Raw genomic sequence first — 15,806 nt, 5'->3', positions numbered from 1 at the left:
GAAAGAGAAATGAACCAAAAACATGGGGGAGACATCACTTAGAAAATACTGCAATGCTGAGTACGGCGCTGTGCTGGAAACCAACCAGTTTAAATGAACTCTCCCAAGAAGAGTAATATCAAGACTTATGCCAGAAGCTTGTTAATGACTATTTTATTAGTCCTTTATTTATCCAGGTAAAAATCTGAGATTAAAAATCTCATTTCCAAGAGAGACCTGGCATCATGGCAACAAAAGTCACATACCACATAAGTATATAACATTTAAAACAAATACAACATCCCATACCAACATGTGTAAAACATACAATAACAGTATCAACACTATCAAGAGTGTCTGACTAAAGTAAGATTTAACCAGATGCTAGAGAGGGTATATGTTTATATTTGAGCCTGCATGAACGAGAGAAAATAAATAAATTCAAACCCAATTCTTGTTTTTTTAAAATCAGTCAGTGATGTGATGCTGTACAGTCTCTCCACCCAGGAAACAGAGCAGGTCAAAGAAATCGCTAAAAGCCCAAAGTTACCATGAGATTCATGAGAGCGTAAGCTTCTGAAACATGTGGAAATGTTAATTATGAATTTTAATCTACTACTGTAAAAATCGCCCAAAGATTTATTGCAAAAATAGTTGAGAAATACTGAATATGTTGCTAAAATGAAAAAGCTTTATAAGGAGGAGGGGTAACTTATTATCATCTGCTGTTCATTATGGATGATGATGCTGTTGGCATTTCTGCTGTCAGGTTATTCTGACCCAGATATTTCTATTAAGGACAGAGCAGATTCTCTGAATCACTGTCAGGAAGAGAAATGCTCCTAAATATCACAACTGATGAGCTGCTAAAATGCAGACCACCCTCATATTTAACTCTGCCGTCTGTCACCAACACATCAGATAGATGACAGCTGTGATAGTTTGTCACGGGGTCCTCTCGTAAACTTGTCCCGAACAAACAGAAGCGTAGTCAGTAGGGTTTGGGGCGTGTACCTTATTCCCAAGTGCACAAAGGACTATTTACCAAAAGAATAAACAAGGAACTTGTAAAAAATAGAAAAATAAAAAATAACCTATTCCCGAAGCTCAAGCGGCTGAACCAGCCTACATGTAACCACGTTACCATCTCACCCAGGCCCAGGTATAGCCTCCCTTGCCCCTCCCACTAGGCATTTATCCATCAAGGGGATTTTCTTCACAAAACAATACTTTTCTTATTTCCAGCCATATTTTCCATAATAATCATATATGTGTTTATTTATGATTTATGACAACGTACAGTGTCTCGTAATAGGAGAAAAACCCAAACAAAAAATAATGTGGTTCACGTGACCGCGCAAGCGCGCGAGAACCCACTATTTAACTAGGGATGGGTACCGGTATCAAGGTACCGGTTCTGACATAAACGGTAGTAACCAGACCGAAAAGCAGCGCACATTTCGGTGCTTTATTTCGGTGATTTTTTCCCCTGAGATACACTTTGGATTCCAGCCAATCATTTTACCTTTGCGAGCGTAGTAGGCGGGTCCAGGTACGTACGTTCTTTTAGAGCAGAGCTACAGATTAAAAATGCCCAAGGCGAAGCGGTCAAAGTCTGGCTGTACTTCACAGCAAAAGATGCAAACTCAGCAGCAACAAGTGCTTTAAGCTGATACTGTGATACTGTCAAAGGAGGTAACACCTCGAATCTGATGAAACACCTGGCGACGCATAGCGTTTTTTTTAAAAGCCCAGAAATGCGCCGTATTTGATAGCTTGCTGCGAGACCTCACACCGAGCGCATCTACTGCGGGTGTGGTGCCTGTTATCGGACCCGGAGTTAGCAACATCCCCCAAAAACCCGAAGAGGAGAGTCCTGGCCCCTAGCCCTGCCAGTGTAGCAGAAATGATGAGGATGATGATGCAGCAGCAGCCGTTCTTCTCTGCGTGAGTAGCTTCATGTTGTTCGAGTGTAATTTACGTTGAGTAGGCTAACCACGTTATTACATTAATGCATGTAAGGTGAACTAGCAAACACCATCATAGCTACATGCGGCTGTCTTCTTGTTTGATGGCAGATGCTCCCTTCACCCTGGACAAAAAGGCTAAAATTTCTTTTTAATTATTTATTTAGGACAGTGCATGTTAATGAACATAAATGTAAAAAAAAAAAAAAAAATTACATGAACGTAAACATACCAGATTATAGCCAAAGGCTAATTTCCATCTGTTGTCCTTAAACATAAAAAAATAGACATAATAATTCATAAAAAATGCATAATTCATTCATAATAAAAACTCCATCACCAAACTCACACATACACACCATTCTGTTCCCAAATAAAACATTAAAACTATACAACTCATACATGATCACACACTTGATTTGTCCATAACCAGTTTTTAACCTTTGCCTTAAACAAACTGAGTGTAGAGCGTTCTCTAATGGGCTGAGGAAGACTGTTCCACCGATGGCCGCCCTTAACAGAGAGGACGTTCTGCCCAAATGCTGTCCGTCTGTGGGGTGTAAACACGTCTCCTCGGATTGTAGCTCGAGTGGTCCTGTCTGAGCTTTCTTTATGCCTAATGAACTGCTTCAGTGGTGGAGCAAGGGAGTGTAAGACTTTATATATTAAACACACTCTTTTAAGTTTCACTAAGTGAAAATGACTAAAGAAAAAGTGGAAAACAGCTGAACATGAGAGGTTTTTGGACAAAGTTTTTTCCATTCTTTAAGCACCGGCACCGTTTCAAAAGTACCGGTTTGGTACTGGTATCGGATAAAACCTAAACTGTACCCATTCCTATATTTAACCCCGAAACACCTTCGGCTTGCAGCTGCTCTTGCAATCTGAGACCGCAGCGGGGACCGCGCGCCCGGCTTTAATTAAGGGGAAGTGACAATACATGGTGGCGGCCCGCGCACCGCTGTCACCCTTCCCGTTTATCTGACCGGTTGGCCTGGCATCGCTGGACTGGCCATCGTGGGCCGATGGTGATTCTTCATGTTTATGGGCTGATGTTTTTTTGTTTTTTTCTTGTTTGTTTGTTTTTGTGACGGTATAAACAATGAAAGGTGGTGGGTTGTCCAGATGCTGGCAGATGTTTAAAAATAACTCTTTTGGCTCTCAGGTGACTGTTTCCTCGTGGCTGCGTGCAGCGGGGCTAGGGGAGGGTCTGTGCTGACGGACGTGGGTTACTGACCTGGTAGCCTGGCTGCCCCTGGGTGGGTCCGGGATGGGCGTGAGGTTCTGGGGGCGCTCCGTCTCTGGGATGGGGCCCTGGCCGGGCCTCGGGGCCTTGGGTCCTGGTTTGTGTGTTGCCGGGGTTGTGGGCGGGTGGGTGCATGGGGGCCCATCCCTGGCGCAGGGTGCCGCCGGTGCGTCGAGCCGCCTGGGGGGCTCTTCAACTGGTGGGGGAGATTGTCACATCTTGCAGGAGCTTTCCTCTCCTCAGGAGCTCCCTCTGCAGGAGGGGGAGATACAGGAGAGGTGGAGGAAGATCTCAGCCTGGGTGTCTATTGTCTCATGTAGTCTGGAAGATGAGTGGATGGTGGGGTGGGTGCAGTTTTCTCTGTGGTGGGGTTGGGTGGACTGTCCCGGACTCTGTGGGGCCGGGGGCGCTGCTGCACTGGGCCCCGGTCTGGATGGGCCTGGGCCCCCTTTCCCTGACGGGTCGCGGAATATGGGGGTGCCTACTGGGGTCAGCGGGGGAGCTGGCCCCAGGGAGGGGTCACTTGCCCCTCCCTTCCTTCCCTCCCCATCTCCAGCTGCCTCCCTCTTCCCACTCCACCACAACCACCCACACATGCAGGGCCTTGGAGTAGGGGTATGTCACCAGGGTGCAGAGGAGGCTACCCCCCCCTCTGTCCCCTTCTGGCTGCCTCTGCCTCAATTTTATCCCACAACTTAGACATTCACATTATTCACACTCTCATTACACATACATATAGGATCTTGGGGGTGGGCACGATACACGGAGTCCAAAGTACCATCAGGGTGTACACCTCACCCCTGGCATCGTTGCCCACCTCTCAATTTTAAATACACGTAGACATTGAGGGCTAGCAGGAGGGACTATGCGCTTACCTGCTGCTCTCTGGCAGGTAGCTCCATGCCCTCCTGGGTTTTAAATGCACCTTAGAACACACATGCATCAACACTACAATGAGCGGGTGGAGGGAGGTTTGGAGTCTTCTCTCACCCCCATTCTCTGCAGCCTGCTGGAGCGGGAGGGCTAGGAGGAGGAGTTGGCCGTCCGACTGCGGTCTGGAGTGTGGGGCCTCCCTGCTGCTGCGGAGTCGGGGCGGTCTGCCTCTCCCCACCGCAGGGAAAAGGGTAACACCACCTGGGTCTGGGTGCAGTTCCCCCTCCAGGGGCAAGGGTACCTAGACCCGGTTTGTAGAGTACGCTTGGGGAGTGTGATCGTGTGTACAGCGTCTCTTTATGTCTGTCTCCACGTTGGTTGAGTGTGGAGTAAGTGCATATGAGAGCATGAGGGTGGGAATGGATGTTTGTGTCTGTGTGTGCCTGTATGTCTGTGTCTATATGTCAGGTTGGGTGTCAGGCGCCACCTCTCTGGGGACATCTCAGGCCCTCCAAGGTTTGGAGGCCTATCTCCCCCTACCACCACTTCCCCTGCCAGTGGCTCCCTCAGATATCGGTGCGTTGGTGGTTCTTTGTGTCCGGGGATGGGCGTCCAGGTACACACCGGCTCACTCCTTGGCGGCCGCTTATCGGGGCCTGGAGCCTGGGGCTTGCTCGGGCCACTTCGGAGGTGGGGTCACTCAGGCACAGCTGGCGGCCGGCGGAGCTCATGGGCGCGTCACTGCAACTCCCCCTGGCTTCTGCTCCGCGGCTGCTGAGTGAGCCCTCATCTGGGACTCTCCTCAGCTCTTACTGGGACAGTGGCGCGGCTGCCCCTCTGTTGGTCTTCCTTGGTCTCTTGTGTTCTGGGGGCCTCTGGATGTCTGGAGTTTTGATCTCCTCCATACCTGCTTCATGCCCTGGAGGACGGGGCTGTGGCCCCCCCACACTCCCTAGCAGATCGTTACATGGAGAAACCTTTGGAATGCAAGCATGCTGATCCACACAGGTGTGCACACAGGTGTACACACGGGTGATCACAGACGCGGACTACAGCTTTCTTGGCTGCTGCCTCAAAGCACATTGTGTGCTGTCTATCTTTCGTGCTGCACAATATCGTTTATTATTCAGTATCTACTGATATCTACTGCTAGCTAGTTTATTGTGATGGTGCCGTTTTTTTTATTATGTTGCTCTTTGTTGTTTGCTTTCTCTTCTGTTTTTTTTCTCCATACAGGTGACCCAGGAGTTTTGTTTTTTTTGTTGTTTGTTTTTTTTTCTTTCTTCCCCCCTTCTCACCGTCTCTTCTCCCCTTTGGTTTTCTTTCTCTCTTTCTTTCATTCTTTCTCCCTGTCCTATCCCCCAGTCATGTTTGTCCCGTTTGTAGCAACTGAAAATAAAATAAATTCATAATTATAATAAAGGTCAATCAAATGGACCAATATGGCAAGGCCATGATGATCCACTTGGTAAAATAAATCCGCTTGGCATCTTTCTTGGCTTTAAGACAACAATTCTGATGCTAAAGATCCAAACGGGACACAAAAAAAAGAAAAAAACAAAAAAGAAGTTATGACCTGCAGTCTATCTGGGTCAGATATGAACCAAGTTTAAGTGGAGTTTATTTTCGTTGTGCTGACTTTTTACAGTCAGTTACAATAGCCTGTACTGTGTGCTAGCTAGCATGATGGAGTTTCTATACAGCTGGGTGGGTGCTATGATGTTACTGATGTTGAACTTTATTCATAAGGTTAGTTAGTATAGTTGCCAGCCGTCCCGTAAAAGACGGAATCGTCTGGTATTCAGAGAAATTATTACGCGTTTCGTGTTGAGGTGAAAAGGAACAGTTTGTCCCGGACTTCAGCTAGAATGAAAAAGACACAAAGCTGGAGTTATTCTGTCTTTACACTGTCAGCTGCCTCTTCTTCTCTCATTCAATCATGAAACTGATCAATGATCAGCTGATCGGCTTTTCTCTCTTGTTTGTTTATTGTTCACTTTGCGCCAGAAACAGGAAACCATTGGATGTTGCGCTAAACAACAGCAGCACGTTTAAGCTTGATCAGCTGTTGTTAGAATTTATTTAATATTAATTTCTAGTATCAGCTGATGTTTGCTGGAGCCACAGCTGTAAAGCTGCTGGTCATGATGTCGGTTTGGATATGTGGTGAGAGGGAAACATGAAGATGAAACCAGGAGACGTCCTTACTGAACCATCAGAGCTGAACAGGTGATGGAGAAACAGGTTTACCTTTTAGGTGACATGGATGAGTTGAAGTTATGAGCTGTTTCTGAGAGACAAATAACACTAGGGCCCTATTTCAGGAAGCCGGTTTAGAAAACTCAGAGTGACAAAAGATACTCAGGGTTGAGTAACCCCGAACTGTCCAACTCGGAATATTCGGTTTCAGAAAGGCTGATAACAATTAGTTCAGTCAACGCGGAGTTGCTTTAACCCCAAGTTAAGCGCGCGCACGAGGATACATAAAGCCCTGATTAGTGGAGCACAGATTAAGCGAGTCACCATGGAGACGGAGGGAAAGAAGGCGCGGTCAATGTATTTCACAGCGCTTGAGGCCGAAATTCTGATGGCAGCATATGCCGATAACATGCAAATTCCGCGGAAAAAAGTAACACAGCCACAGCTGCAAAAGAAAGGGAGCATGCATGGCAAAACATAGCCGACAGAGTCAATGCGTGAGTGTTAATTTAAACATTGATCGAGGGATTTCCACCCATTTAACACGTTATTTTATTATATTTTATTTTTTATTTTATACATTTTATTTTGTGATGTGATGTGAGCGCAGGTGCAACCCAACAGGCCCCAAACGTTCCTGGCAGCAAGTAAAAATGAAATATAAAAATATAGTCCAAACAGGTAAGGTGTAATTGTATTATGAGCCATAGTGCTTGGTCTGTTTGTCCGATGTAAATCAATTGCAGTTAGAGGCTACATTAATTTCCCCTCTGTAAGCACTTATTGAAATTATCTGAGCACATTACAAGTACATATTTGCTTACTCTGTATGCTCAAATGTGACCCGTTATAGCCAACAGAAAAACAGCGGAGGCCCGAAAAACAGGTGGGGGTCCTCCACCACCACCACTCACAGAGGCTGAGCAGTTGGCTTCCACATTTGTGATAATGTTGGCAGCATCACATATGATCTTCACAGTGCAGAGAACACAAATTAGCATCCATTACTATAATGAAATAATTTGTTAGTTTGAAATGCTACAGGGAACCATGTACCTGTACATTAATGCTGTGGAATAAATGTAAACTTTAAGTAGTAGTTCAAGTATCACCACATCATGAATTAAGTTTTGGTCATCCTGATACCTGCAATTTTGTGGCATCCCTCTTTGATAAATCTTGTGGGTCTATGACCGGGGAACACCACAAACGAGTACAGGAGACGTTTCAGTGCAACTGTAACATTCCTGACTGCCCGACAGACGGTAGCCTTGGAAACGTGCTCAGCATCACCAATATTATACAGAAAGCTCCCGTTTGCAAAAAACTGAAGTGCAATACACCTTGTTCCCATTTTCTTCCATTTTTCAGTGACAAAGTTTCTACTGCAGCTTTAAAAGCGAAGCACAAGCTCACCTCTCCTCTCACTGCCCCTTACTTAGGTGACAAAGCTCAGTCGACCGTTACAGCCACTGCCTGGGAAGCATAAGCTTACATTAAAAGAACAGCAACTGGTATTTTGTCCTACCTGCAAACTGCACCTCACTGCTGCCCTGTGAAAATAGCCAGTACTGTGAGTAAATACAAATTATATGATTCATTTTCTTTTCAGTTTGGATTGGTTGAGACTACTTGTTTAGGTTAAGACACTAAAATGTATCTAGTTAGCTTTGGGCACAAACACACTATTGGTTACTTAAGACAGTAAAAAGTACCTTCTGGAAAAACTGATTAGGAACCAAACCTGCTCGGCTTGTGTTTGGACACTCTAAACTACAGTTAGTCTTAGATACTGAAGACTCGCTCCTTTATTATTTATCACCAGGACTAAAGTACCACTTTTCAGGATTCCCTCTGTGAATGGATTGACTTGTTCAGCCTTCCTGTTTGCAGAGCACTGAGCTGCGTCTAACTGTGTGAACCCAGAGAAACATTTGCTTAATGTGACACTCTCCTGGGAACTCGAGACTGCTGCTGTGCTGAGTTTCATGGAGAGAACTGTAACCACTCCAGACCATGAGAGGGCTGCAGGCAGCATCTGCTGCTCCTCTGTTGTTTCATTAATCCCGAGGCCACATGCAGTATGCCTGTTTCATCATCCTTGCAGTGTGCTTTTATGTGAAAAAGTCAGAATTGTAGTTTTATTTACTTTTACTGTGTGCCTATCCTAGAATGATACTTTTATAGCACCAGTTTCCAACAACGTTCATTTCAAGGTGATTTATATTGTAATGCAAAGCCTATAAAGACCCACAGACGAGAGAGAGAATGCTAATGATCCAATTATTCTCTGAGCACTATGAGCCAGTAAGGCCCCCTTCTAACAGGAGCAGCCATCACAACTAACCAAAGCAATGCGTTTGAATACCTGAAAGCATGAGGTGGCAAAAGAGTACCAAGTCTACCTATAAGCATCTTTTTGGGAGTTCTCTAAAGCATGGTCAAACAGTTCACTGAATATTATTTTAGCTTGAAGGGCTCATTCACAATCTAAGATTTCTAAATCCATCATATATCCTCTATAAAGGTAGCGCACCATTGTTTGAGCAATAGATGCACTGCAGATATGCCTCACTCTATCTGTTGTTAATATTTCTCCTCATGGAGAACCCTTATTTGCCGAAACAATTACTTGGTTTATTAATAATTCATCATTCGCCGGTGTAATTAGTGATTCGGTTTACCTCCGTGGTTGGGGAATATCTCCCATTTACCCCATGTGTATATATTGTATCAGCTTTTTTAAAACCGAAAGCACTCAGGATGAAAGCTCCTGCCTGTCTGCACTCTGCTGCTGCTCTCACTGCTTCTTTGTAGCTTGTTTTCTCTTACACAACCTCAACCTCGAGCTGCCACCGGCCAACTCTCGCTCACCTCTCCCTCACCTCTTCCATCTGCTTCATCTGTAAAAATTAACGCTAACAGAAGTTGTATTCCTTGTTGACACCCATGCAAGGTGTTCCCCTCACTGACCTTGTGTTATCTGCCTTGTTTACAGAGGACACTTAATGGATCTCAATCATTTCTGTTATTGGGGGCAGAGATGTCGTGCTTCAGACACATCAGCTGAATTTAATTTCATGTCTCCTCTTCAAGCATCAACCTGTGGGGCTGAAAAATGAAACAAAACTAAATGCCACAGACTGCAGTTCCTCTAATGCCCACTCGAGGCTTGTCTCAACAGTGAGTCATATAAAGTCCTACGTCCAAATACTCCACTTTGTAGCAGAAATAAACATGTTTGCTTCAGATCTGGTGAGTGAAACACTACCATTATGTTACTATGTTACTTATCACTAATTCAGCAGATACCTGTGTTTGTGCAACAGCAACTGTACAGTTCATAAATGCAACTTATTAACCAACAACTTTACTCTCTGGTCTAAATACTTTCACATGTACTTAAAAAACCAACATTAGCACAAAAATAATTTCACCAACTTCTCTCTGTGTAACTTGGATGATGTATTATAAAGTGCTACCAACCTGACCTAGAGTCAGTGTCCACAGGATGGAAATCAGTGGCCTAAGAATCGAGCCTTGATGAACTCGTGCAGTTTGTGGGATATGATCATCAGAAGCAACAGTCTTACATAGTCTGAACTAACTGTGGCAAACACGTCGCCTTCTAATCAATCAGGATGTTTTGGTGGAATCTGAACTCAGATGATTCCACACAGTACAGGAGGTGGTGTTCGGATTAGAAGCTGGCAGTAATTTTCCAGTGGAAGGCAGATTTGAGATGAGTTTATAATTATTTAATATTGTTAAGTGTTGAGGAGTGAAACATTTTCAGCACATCCATTTACAAGCACTTAAAAATGTTTTAAAAATCTGGTTGTCATGGTGAGAAAAGGAGAGCACTGATTAAAAAAGTCTTTTTTGCACTTTTAGTATTGATTGCATTAATATTGGACAAATTATTTCTGTGCGTCAGAAGAAATCCAGTTCAGTCAACACGAGAGAAACCTGATGTCTCCAGTTTAATTACAAAACAAAGAGATGGAAGTGAGGTCGACAACAGACAGGAAGCTAATGGGCTCAATGGCACTTGTTAATACTCATGCTGATTATGTTAGATAAACGCACATCTACTCATCTTTGGATTGTAAACCAGACGTTTCTCTAAAGATGAATTTGCACCATTTGTTCTCAGCTTCCTGACTTGTGACAGCTGGATGGTTTCTCCACGGTGCTTTCTATCTGCCAGGCGCCAAAGTGGGAAATAATATCACAAAGCAAATCTCCAGTGTGACACATAAATTAGTATTTATTTATTTAGGTTTTTATATACCTGTGTATCTATTTGTACTTAGCTTACCTGCTATGTTAGTGGGTTTGCAAACTTATCAACAAAATTAAGAAGAAGACAGTTCAGTAAAATCTGTTTTAGAAAGAAGCTGAAAAGGAAGTGGCTGAGCATGGATCCGGTTCAATAACAGCTAGTGTCAAAGGTTTCCAGTATTCAGTCCTACTTAACTTTATACAATCAGGAATGTGTGACCTGATGCTACCAGAGTACATTAGAGCGGTGCTGACCCAGAGGATGAACAGAAAGTGGAAATGATGGATCTTATAAACACGTACCAAAGGGAGTCTGAAGTGGGCTTAAATGGTCGAACACAGAGCGAGTTACTGGTTTGGTTAAATGACAGTAAACAGGGTTTGGTCTCTCGTTCCAGGTACAAGGAGAAATACAGGCTTCAAATATTTTTCTCACTGTGTATCGATGTCAAATTGCCGTCCTTGAACTCTTTTGCCGTCCTCTCAACTTGGTTTGAAATTACTTTTTACAAAATGTGTCTGCAAAAGCTAAAAACCAACAGCAGCCCACATATCCATGCGCCTCGGATGATTCTCCCACTGAATCTGGGAGAAGCCGTTTGGTAGCACATGTGATGAAGCCACCAGGACTTTAGACACTCATTTGAAGCCGTACGTCCGGCGTCTTTATGGTGTATAGGCAGTGACATACTCCTACCTGCTGTTCAAGGACTTTTCCAAAGTAAAGTTCTAGGGAAGGCAGATTGCTGTCTCTGAATCGCACTGACAGTAGTGCTGGCAATGGCTTTGGGGTAAATACAAACAAAGTTGTTGAGCAAATTTAGAAAACCCCTTTTGAGAAACGGAAGAAAAGACGAAGGAAAAGAAAAGAGTTTGAGAAAAGGAAAAAGAACTTAAAAATACACCAGTTCTTTAAAGAAAAACCCTCTGAATTACTGGGTCAACATACAGGTAAATATATAGTGTTTTGCAAATGAGATAAATTCATCCATAAATTCATCTTCATATATCCAAACAGTTAATCCAGCACATCTGATAATCAGAGCTAAGTGAGTGCACTTTCAAAGCTACTTAGTCATGATAATGTGTTTTGAAACAAAGCCTGAAGACTGGCACATATTCAGATACTGTCACGGTTTGCGGGGGCAAGCCGTGTGGAATATATATAGGACCAAAAGGCGGCAGCTCTGGTGCAGGTGAGTGTTTATTAACAACAAAAATGCAAACAACAAAGGCGCTAGGAACATGAAACTGAAACCTAAACTGGGTAAACTAACAACACAAACCAAGAATGACGGTGCAGGGAGGTCCGGGGAAATACATACAGGGAGACCGAGGGGAAACAACACAGACGAACCAGCAACAACTATGACAGAAGACACAACTTAAATACACTCAGAGAACACAGGGGGATTACATACAGGTGGGGACACAGCTGGGAGTAATTAACATGACGAGACTAGGGAGGCAAACTGAAAACACTCACATAAGACACAGACCTTCACAATAAAACAGGAACTTACACATGAAAGGACACAAACTAAGAAACGCGGACTAGATACAGGAACACACGGGCAGAACAGAGTAAACACTAACCAGAGGAAGAACAGAACCAAAATCGCGAAGAGAAAACACAAAACGCTGGGTCAAAGGACCCAGGATCATGACAGTACCCCCCCTCAAAGGCTGGCTCCAGACAGCCCAACAAGAAACAGCCAGAAAAAACAGAAAACAACCCGACCAGGGCGGGCGGCGGGGGCCCAGGAAGGAGGGCTCGAAGCAAAACAAAACCGGAGCACCAGAAGGCCAAAAGACAAAAACAAAAAACGAGCCCAAAACCAAAAGAAACGAAGCACACCAAAACACAGGAAAAAACAGAGTCCAAAACAGAAGAGTTCAGGGGGCCGACAGCACAGGAGTCCAAAACAGTTCGGGGGGGCCGACCGTGCGGACGGCAACGGCGGCGACGTGGATACAGTTCGGGAGGCCGGCCGTGCGGACGGCAACGGCGGCCACTCGGGCGATGGCGGTCCGGGGGCCGGCCGCGCGGAAGGCAGCGGCGGCGGCCACTCGGGCGATGGTGGTCCGGGGGCCGGCCGCGCGGAAGGCAGCGGCGGCGCCCAAGTGTCAGGCGCACCGGCCGAGGCTTGGAGGGCACAGGACCAGGCGTAGCAGAAGCAGAGGCGGATGAGGCCGGACCAGACGAGGACGAAGACTCGGATGAAGCCGGACCAGACGAGGCTGCAGCTGGCGATGAGGCTGCAGCTGGCGATGAGGCTGCAGCTGGCGATGAGGCTGCAGCTGACGAAGGCTCTGAGGCTGCAGCTGACGAAGGCTCTGAGGCTGCAGCTGACGAAGGCTCTGAGGCTGCAGCTGACGAAGGCTCTGAGGCTGCAGCAGACGAAGGCTCTGAGGCTGCAGCAGACGAAGGCTCTGAGGCTGCAGCAGACGAAGGCTCTGAGGCTGCAGCAGACGAAGCACGGGCTGGAGCTGCAGCTGACGAAGCACAGGCTGGAGCTGGCGTAGCAGATGGTGGCTGGATGGGCTCCTCGGGCCCTCCAGCTGATGTGGCATGGTGCTGGTGCGGTTCTCCTGAACCCCCAGCTGACGAGGAAGGTTGCTGAACGGGCCCCTCGGACCCTCCAGCGGAGACAGGAGGCTGAACGGGCCCCTCGGACCCTCCAGCCGACGAGGCATGAGGCTGGTGTGGTTCTCCGGAACCACCAGCTGACGAGGAAGGCTGCTGGACGGGCTCCTCGGGCCCCCCAGCTGAAACAGGAGACAAAGGCCGGAGCGGTCCCTCGGACCCTCCAGCGGAAACAGGAAACAAAGGCCGGAGCGGTCCGTCGGACCCTCCAGCGGAGACAAGAGACAAAGGCCGGAGCAGTCCCTCGGGTGGTTGCTTAAACTCCAGGGGTCCAGAATCAGCTGAGGACTGGGACCTAGCCTCTGGGGAAGCCCTGGAGCGGCAAACTGTGCCAAAGGCGGCTGAACTACAAAAAGCACCTTGAGGTAAAATTATACTTTCTCCCTGCATGGAGTGAGTATGTGAGACCACTATTACTGGAGCCAGAGTTACGGGTAGCGGGGGCACTGGAGCTACTGGGGCCTGCGCTACAGGCGGCACTGGAGCTACTGGGGCCTGCGCTACAGGCGGCACTGGAGCTACTGGGGCCTGCGCTACAGGCGGCACTGGAGCTACTGGGGCCTGCGCTACAGGCGGCACTGGAGACTGAGCTGAGGGTGGCACTGGAGACTGAGCTGAGGGTGGCACTGGAGACTGAGCTGAGGGTGGCACTGGAGACTGAGCTGAGGGTGGCACTGGAGACGGAGGAGCTAACTGGGCTGAGAGTGGCTGCGCGGGAGCTAACTGGGCTGAGAGTGGCTGCGGGGGAGGTGATATGCTGTTCACAAAGTCATCTGCCGCACAGAACACCGCCCCTGAATGAACAGTCATACAGTCCGCAAATGGAAAACAGTCCTCACTCACCACAGCCGGCGAATTAGAAGTCCGAACGTCCAGCTGTGGGGTGGCGCGCTTGCGGCGCGATCGGCGTCTCCTCCCCGCAGACGGCTCCGACGGGCCGGGCAAGATCACATCCGGCGAGTCGGGCAGCGAGGCAGGAGTGGCTGAGAGAAGGTGCGGTGTGAGCCGGAGAAAAGCCTGCATGGTCGGAGGAAGCGAGTCCAATAGCCATGGCAGGCCGGAAAAGAGCCGTTGCAGCCGGTCTTCTGCTGCGCGGCGAAGCTCTTCCGGGGGATGTTCCAGCCATAGGCTGAGAAGGATCTCCACATTGTATGTGATGTCGTCCTGGAGCTCCTCGGACGGATTTACTGCCGCTGGGTCCATGGTGGCTGGTTCGTTCTGTCACGGTTTGCGGGGGCAAGCCGTGTGGAATATATATAGGACCAAAAGGCGGCAGCTCTGGTGCAGGTGAGTGTTTATTAACAACAAAAATGCAAACAACAAAGGCGCTAGGAACATGAAACTGAAACCTAAACTGGGTAAACTAACAACACAAACCAAGAATGACGGTGCAGGGAGGTCCGGGGAAATACATACAGGGAGACCGAGGGGAAACAACACAGACGAACCAGCAACAACTATGACAGAAGACACAACTTAAATACACTCAGAGAACACAGGGGGATTACATACAGGTGGGGACACAGCTGGGAGTAATTAACATGACGAGACTAGGGAGGCAAACTGAAAACACTCACATAAGACACAGACCTTCACAATAAAACAGGAACTTACACATGAAAGGACACAAACTAAGAAACGCGGACTAGATACAGGAACACACGGGCAGAACAGAGTAAACACTAACCAGAGGAAGAACAGAACCAAAATCGCGAAGAGAAAACACAAAACGCTGGGTCAAAGGACCCAGGATCATGACAGTACCCCCCCTCAAAGGCTGGCTCCAGACAGCCCAACAAGAAACAGCCAGAAAAAACAGAAAACAACCCGACCAGGGCGGGCGGCGGGGGCCCAGGAAGGAGGGCTCGAAGCAAAACAAAACCGGAGCACCAGAAGGCCAAAAGACAAAAACAAAAAACGAGCCCAAAACCAAAAGAAACGAAGCACACCAAAACACAGGAAAAAACAGAGTCCAAAACAGAAGAGTTCAGGGGGCCGACAGCACAGGAGTCCAAAACAGTTCGGGGGGGCCGACCGTGCGGACGGCAACGGCGGCGACGTGGATACAGTTCGGGAGGCCGGCCGTGCGGACGGCAACGGCGGCCACTCGGGCGATGGCGGTCCGGGGGCCGGCCGCGCGGAAGGCAGCGGCGGCGGCCACTCGGGCGATGGTGGTCCGGGGGCCGGCCGCGCGGAAGGCAGCGGCGGCGCCCAAGTGTCAGGCGCACCGGCCGAGGCTTGGAGGGCACAGGACCAGGCGTAGCAGAAGCAGAGGCGGATGAGGCCGGACCAGACGAGGACGAAGACTCGGATGAAGCCGGACCAGACGAGGCTGCAGCTGGCGATGAGGCTGCAGCTGGCGATGAGGCTGCAGCTGGCGATGAGGCTGCAGCTGGCGATGAGGCTGCAGCTGGCGATGAGGCTGCAGCTGACGAAGGCTCTGAGGCTGCAGCTGACGAAGGCTCTGAGGCTGCAGCTGACGAAGGCTCTGAGGCTGCAGCAGACGAAGGCTCTGAGGCTGCAGCAGACGAAGGCTCTGAGGCTGCAGCAGACGAAGGCTCTGAGGCTGCAGCAGACGAAGCACGGGCTGGAGCTGCAGCTGACGAAGCAC

Source organism: Mchenga conophoros, linkage group LG15 (assembly GCF_057382185.1).
Source record: "Mchenga conophoros isolate Kocher_MC1m ecotype Shallow Benthic linkage group LG15, M_conophoros_male_GT1.1, whole genome shotgun sequence".
NCBI lineage: Eukaryota > Metazoa > Chordata > Actinopteri > Cichliformes > Cichlidae > Mchenga > Mchenga conophoros.
The sequence above is the reverse complement of the archived record's forward strand: the minus strand, read 5'-3'. Positions refer to the sequence as shown.